A 7,665-nucleotide genomic window follows, 5' to 3' on the forward strand; every position below is an offset into this window, starting at 1 on the left:
TATAAATTGTTATTTGGATGGAGAGTTGTCTCATTGGCACTCACACCACATCTTTTATATATATATATATATATATATATATATATATACAGTGCAGGCGATTTGGTGTCACGATATCACAGTAGCATGGGTTCGAATCCCGGCGAGGGAAGAACCAAAAATTTACAGATCTAACATTGTTGGGTTGATGTTTAGACGAGTTGTATATATATATATATATATATATAAATACATCTTCATGCCTTATATAACATGTACTGTAGTACGCCGCTAGATTAAAACTGACGTGGAAAGGTAACATATGGCCACCGAAAGCTCTTTTTTTGAGAGCCCAGGTGGTCGTGTGGTCTAGCGGGACGGCTGCAGTGCAGGCGATTTGGTGTCACGATATCACAGTAGCATGGGTTCGAATCCCGGCGAGGGAAGAACCAAAAATTTGCGAAAGCAAATTTACAGATCTAACATTGTTGGGTTGATGTTTAGACGAGTTGTATATATATATTTATTTTGCTTCATAAAAATAAAAAAAATACCACTCAACCTTAAAATCTAAATGACACGCCTAAGGTTCCACACCATGATATTTGTACTTAAAACTGCCTTAACACATAACCTTTTCGACTGTCATGATTGTTTATCACATTGAAAAATTCAATGACAGCAAATGGTCTACTTTATATCGGCCTTATAAGGGAACAATATCAAAGCATTTATACCTTTATACCTTTATACCTTTATCCTCGGGTCGTTACATAAGCCAAAGGCTTCTACTGACCCCTCATCTTGGATTGTCGTATATGATTTCTCATCTCATAATAAAATATTTATATATAATATATTAAACTTATCAAAAAATACTTATTCAGGTGTGCGCAGCTGAAACACTTACCACGAACATATGAATGTATATAGGTTCCAATTTTCGCCATTTAATGCAGACTTAAAATTATTCAGAGTCTTTGCCGACACCGTTAAATCTGACAGGTTATTCCACTGATCCACTACTCTAATTGAAAAAAGTATTTAGTCTATGTGTGGTCTAACACTGTTTTTTAAAAAGTTTTAATGAGTGACCTCTAGTATTATTAGATGGTGCTAAAGTAAATAGGCTCATCCAGTCGATGTCATCTATACCATGCAACGCTTTGTAGACTTGTATCATATCATTCCTATCCCTACGATATTCCAAGGTTGGCAAACCCAATGAACGTAGCCTGTCTTCATAATTAATATGACAAATATTTGTTACCAGCTTTGTTGCCCTTCTTTGTACAGATTCCAATTTGCGGATGTCTTTTTTAAGATACGGTGACCAGACACATGTCGCATATTCTAGCAGTGGACGCACTATTGATTTATAAATAGAAAGAAACATATCTTGATCCATGTAATCAAAAGAATGATTAATAAGAGACAGCACTCTCTGGGCTTTGTTATAAATATCACTTATATGTTTTTCAAATTTCAAATTAGACTCGAAAGAGACTCCCAGATCCTTTTCTTCGTTCATTGTAGATAATGCAATAAAATTTCCGGATTCATCCAACATGGTATAACGAATTGGAGTTCATTGTCAGGATTAATATGCAATACTTTACATTTAGCAGCATTAAATTTTAATTTCCACATATCTGACCATTCACATAATCTGTCCAAATTTTCCTGTAACTTACATCGCTCATAATCTGACGAGACTTTAGAATAAACTTTACAATCATCAGCAAAAACTTTCACTATACCCTCTACCACATCAGGAAGATCATTTATAAATATTAAGAAAAGAACTGGTCCTAAAACACTTCCCTGAGGTACACCGCTCACCACGTATTTATCCAATTCAAAATGCAGCCCTTTATTCCAAGTTTTTCAAGTTTCAAAAATTTAAAAAATTGTTCGACACTGAATTAGTATCATAATCTTTCAAGTCCTCTGTTTGAGTAAAAACACTAGTAAAAACTGATTTAAAACTTCAACTTTGTCAGCAGTACTGGATGCTAAAGTACCATCCGGTTTCTCAAGCGTGCCTATTCCTGATCTAGTCTTGAGTTTACTGTTAACATAATTCCAAAATGACTTAACATTAATCTTTGATTCTAAGGCCACTTTTTGTTCAAAACTAAGTTTAGCATTTTTAACAGCATTTGTACATCCATTGCGATCCTTCACATATTTAACATATGACAAATTATTTCTTGAATATTTATATTTTTTCCATGATTTACGTTTCTTGACAATTGCAGACTTAGTAGCTCTATCCATCCACAAAGGTGGGCTTATAATTTTACGGTCAGTTTTTTTCTTCGGAATAAATCTATCAATGTTATCGGACATACAGAAACATTTCCACATTTCATTAATGCTTTTATTATTTAGCAGAACATCCCAGTCAATGTTGTTTAGAGTCTCATTAAAAAGCTCATAGTTACCTCTAAAATATGAAAAACGATCGCCAGAAGTATTCTCATTATTCAAATAGCAACAAAAATCGAAAGTTATCATGCAATGGTCACTCTTCCCAACTGGCGAATCCATTTGTATAGAGCCTTTGACTATCATATTTTCTTCATTCGTAAAAACCAGGTCAAGTAAATTGGCATTTTGACCAGTACGAAAACGTGTCGGTGTACATATATGTTGAAAAAGGAAATTGTTTTGCATGCACTCATAAAATTTAAAAGGATCTGGGTTAATACCACTTGATACTTCATTATCAACCCACTTGATTTCAGGGTAGTTAAAGTCTCCCATAATTAAATAATGGCTGTACTTTAGATTACGAGCATGCCATATTAAATCATTCAATTTCTTATTATTACATGATACAGACGATGGACTCCTATAAATACAGCCCAATAACAGTTTATCAGTTCCTTCTAATTTAACTTCACACCACACTGATTCATTAAAACCAGATTCTGATAAACTGTCTACTTTAAAAGCGGTCAAAGACTTGTGAATATAAATAACTACACCTCTATCCCCCACTTTGTCCGGTAAATACTTTTCGTAATCAGCTAGATTTAGCATACATAGTTATGAGTGCTATAGATTTATCCATAGAGTTCTTATGATATATTTCGCATAAACCTATTATATGTGGCTTTTCAATCGTTAAATGTGCCTCAAACTCTGAACGCTTATTTGACAGAGTGTCAACATTAGAAAACAAAACTCTCAACGACTTCATATTATCCTTCGAAGTAAATTTCTTATCCTCCTTCACAGATTGGGTATCGGAAACACCCTGAAAATATTTAACTCATTTGTATTGTCATTAACTTTAACTGTAACATAACTATTAACTGGAACAAAATTATCAACACTAACTGTTAACATATTTACATTTGAAGTATCTGAATGATCTTTGTTATCATTATGTATCGGGGGCCCATGGAGGAATCCCCGATTTTGGCAATTCAACTATCTTTTCTCTACGAATGGCCCAACTCCTATGTGGAAAATCCTTTTTCATTTGACCCAATTCAATACGTAGAGCATTATTAATTTCTCTCTGTTTTTTGTGAGGTCTCTGCCTATGCCAATTTTCCTGTGAGCACCTATCATGGTATCTTTTAACTTGTAAGCATTACGGAATAGATTGTTCCTAGAGGTATTATCCTTAACGACTAACCTAGTAAGTCTGAATTTCCCATAGCCTTTCTTAGGCTTTGCACCTAAACGTGTAATCTCGTCAATAGCAATATTGTCAATCCCTAAAGAGTCACTACAAAGCCCTTGGATAAATTCAGTATCTTTCATTTTAGAATCCCCCTCCTCAGTTTCAGGAATACCAAATATAATAACATTTGCTTCTCTTTTCTCTTCCTCTGACTTGTCATCAATAATCTGACTTATTTGTTGTGACACCATCTTGGGTAAGTTTTCATTAAGTTGGGATAATTTTTTATCCACTGAATTGATTCTTTCATTACAATGTTTCAGGCTATTTGCAAGACCAACTGTTTCTATCTTATCTTGTCTTGTGTGCATTAAAGTCAACATCTTACAAATTTTCTGGGAGGCCCCTTTGCAACCCTTGCAAACCCATTGGATACTATCATCTGATTTTTGTAAGAAGTCATAATCTGCGACAGGAACCCGCTCACACTTGATGTGTAACCATTTATCACAAATAGAACATGATAAGGCTCTGTCATTAGATACCACATCTTTATTACAGTTGTTACAAATATCTTTAACTTTGGGCGCCATATTGGATGCTGAGCTTACCACGTGGAGATTAATAAAAAGGCCACAACTCAATCAAAAATTTATATAATCGTTGGAAAATTGTTTTTAAAACGTGTATCTAGATGTAAGGTCACTCATGGCTGTGTATTATCTCAGAAAAATGCGAAAAACAGGGAAACTTTCACAAATTATAAGTCTCCATTTCGGAGCTTCAAAAAAAAAAGCAGCCATCTTCTAACGCATGCGCACACCTTGGCAATTCAACTATCTTTTCTCTACGAATGGCCCAACTCCTATGTGGAAAATCCTTTTTCATTTGACCCAATTCAATACGTAGAGCACTATTAATTTCCGTCATGTTCGTAGTGGCGATTTACTCAGTTCATATATAAACTCGAAGAAACAGCTTCAGACTATTATATATTGTTCAAAATTGAAATAACTTGAATGTCCTACATTGAAGATGTTTCTCACTTGACTGCACAAGGAGGAATAACACGATGGCTCGTTATTGAACAATATAATAACTGTAAACGATCTCTATTTGCTTCGAATATTAACTCGGAGTACACACAGTCTTGTGTTTTTATTCGGTTTACATATAGACGAACGTGACTTAACAATATTGGGAAATATACATTTTTTACTTGTATATCAGTTACTGTTATAATAAATGAACAAGAAATTTATTACGTTTTTTGTTCTGTTTGGTTAAACAATTACAAATCAGGTTTTTATCACAGTTTTTGTGAAGATTTTTCTCATTATTTGTATTTCATATTGTGTTTTACTTCAGATATAGTCACCATCTTTAATGACAGGGAATTATGTTTGGAGTATATGAAATTTACCATGGATAAGTTCACAGATTGCAATCATCACTGAGCAAAAACTAAAATCACAAAAATACCGAACTCCTCAGACAATTCAAAACAGAAAGTCCTATATGAAATGTCAAAATCAAAAGCTTATACACAAAACAAACAGATATGATGGGTGAAAATGTCAAAAATAGCAGTCAACATTGTGTTACAATCTTAAGCACTATTAAACATGTTAAAAGAAGCAAATATGTAATAAAGAAGTACAAACAGGCATGTAGACAAAGAACATTAGCAAACATTAAAGACAAGACTACACAAATATACCATAGCACAATAATACAATGATGGGATGTATAAGTACAGAGCCACGTCATATGTATCGAAGAAACACAAAAAGGCATGTTCTTAGCAGCTATTTACGTAATATGTATACATATAGATTTTAACTAGCTGTGGTCCTATTCATTTGAATACTTTCCCAAACACCTTAACGTATATGTTATATTGAACGAATTTAAATAACAACATACCCATAGCTGTGATACTGTCAAATGCAAATATTGAAGAAAAGAATGATCAGAAGTAAATCAAGTTATTACATTGATCTTTATTCTTACGATGAACTTTCGATGGCATTTTAAAAAAATGGTGTATAGTAAATGTAGAAGATGGTATAATTGGTGTATGGTGACTAATGACTTAAGTCAATAAAATCATAATGTACATGATGTATATTCGCTCCATGCGTTTTGACATTCATGGGGTATAAACCTGTGTGTCTGGTACATTTGTACTATCTTTATATATATTCATGATGTGTGCATTTCAAAAACTCTGTTGTTGATCATCAACAAAAGATGGTCAAAATTATTTCTTAATTAAATCATGCATACATGTATCAATCAATTTTCTTATTTGTATGATATAATAACCATGCATTTTACAGATACAAGGGTTAAAGACTTTTACACATAGCAAACGAAAAACTTGTCACAAAAGCCGACTAATTTTATCACTTTTCTATGAATATTTCTTCCCGTGTGAAAATCAATAGATTGAAAGTACTTGATAATACTCTTGTTAAGTTTCAGAGGGAAGAGATTTGATGAAATATTTAACATCAACAGTGACGCTATATCCGTTTGTAATCAAATGTCAAACGCCTCTCATTTAACATAGAAAATGTTTCCACTTATTCATACTTTATCTGTTTGTCTCTTTATTCAATCTATATCGGATGTTTAAAGTGGTGATAAAACTCATTTGCTACGTCATATAATGAACTTTTAAACAAATTAAGAAAGACAATGTAAATTCTTATTTGAATAAGGTTATAAATGAATATAGAAAATATTAGAATTCAACTGTTAGTAATCATGAAACATTATTGGATATGTTGAATATATATGAATAGTCTTTTGAAGAGGTACCAAACACCTTGACTAAAATTAATTTGGCAACGTTGGTAACGTTCATTGAATAAACTCATCATAGATACCAGGACTAAATGTTGTACATACGCCAGACGCACGTTTCGTCTACAAAAGACTCATCAGTGACGCTCGAATCCAAAAAAGTTAAAAAGGCCAAATAAAGTACGAAGTTGAAGAGCATTGAGGACCAAAATTCTTAAAAGTTTTGCCAAATCCAGCTATGGTAATCTGTTCCTGAGGTAGAAAAGCCTTAGTATTTCAAAAATTTAAAATTTTGTAAACAGTTAAATTATAAATGTATAATCATGTCAGCACAAAAGTGTTGACTACTGGGCTGGTGATACCCTCGGGGAAATAAATCTCCACCAGCATTAAACTTTGACTCTGTGACAAAAATACTCAAATTTAAAAAAAAAATTAACTTCACAATTTATCGGTAAATTATTTGGAAATATAGCAGTTAAACCAGTACTATTTCTTATCATTGAAATACCAAATATAACCTTAACAATAGAACGTGATTGAACCGTTTAGCTGATTATTAAAGAATGTGCTCCGTGTAGTGTTATTTAAATGCTAATTGTTTTATGTTTACCCTTCAATAGTATAAGAGATCATCCCTTCTTTCTAGTCAGGTCCATTTTCCTCAGTTCAATATATTAATATATTCATCAGAGTCAAGAGCATTACAACTAATTTGACTATTTTCTTTTTCAAAATAACACTTATAATAAGCAAACGAAAGGACGATTTGGATAACATAAATATCCTAAAATGTAAAGTATATGCCGGAAAGCTTTATAAATAAAGGCAACAGTAGTATACCGCTGTTCAAAACTCATCAATCCATGGACAAAAAACAAAATCGGGGTAACAAACTAAAACCGAGGGAAACGCATTAAATATAAGAGGAGAACAACGACATAACACTGAAACGTAACACACACAGAAACGGACCAAGCATCAGACAAAACACCACGAGAATAACAAATATAACATGAAAACCAAATACATGAATTTGGGATAGACAAGTACCGTGCCACGTCTTATCTCAATATCTCAAAAATAAGAGAAAACACAAACGACTCAACGTTAAAATGCAACACACACAGAAACGAACAATAATATAACAATGTCCATCTTCCTGACTTGGTACAGGACACTTTAAAAGGGGAATAAAAGTGGTGGGTTGAACCTGGTTTTGTGGCATGCCAAAC

Source organism: Mytilus galloprovincialis, chromosome 13 (genome assembly GCF_965363235.1).
Source record: "Mytilus galloprovincialis chromosome 13, xbMytGall1.hap1.1, whole genome shotgun sequence".
NCBI lineage: Eukaryota > Metazoa > Mollusca > Bivalvia > Mytilida > Mytilidae > Mytilus > Mytilus galloprovincialis.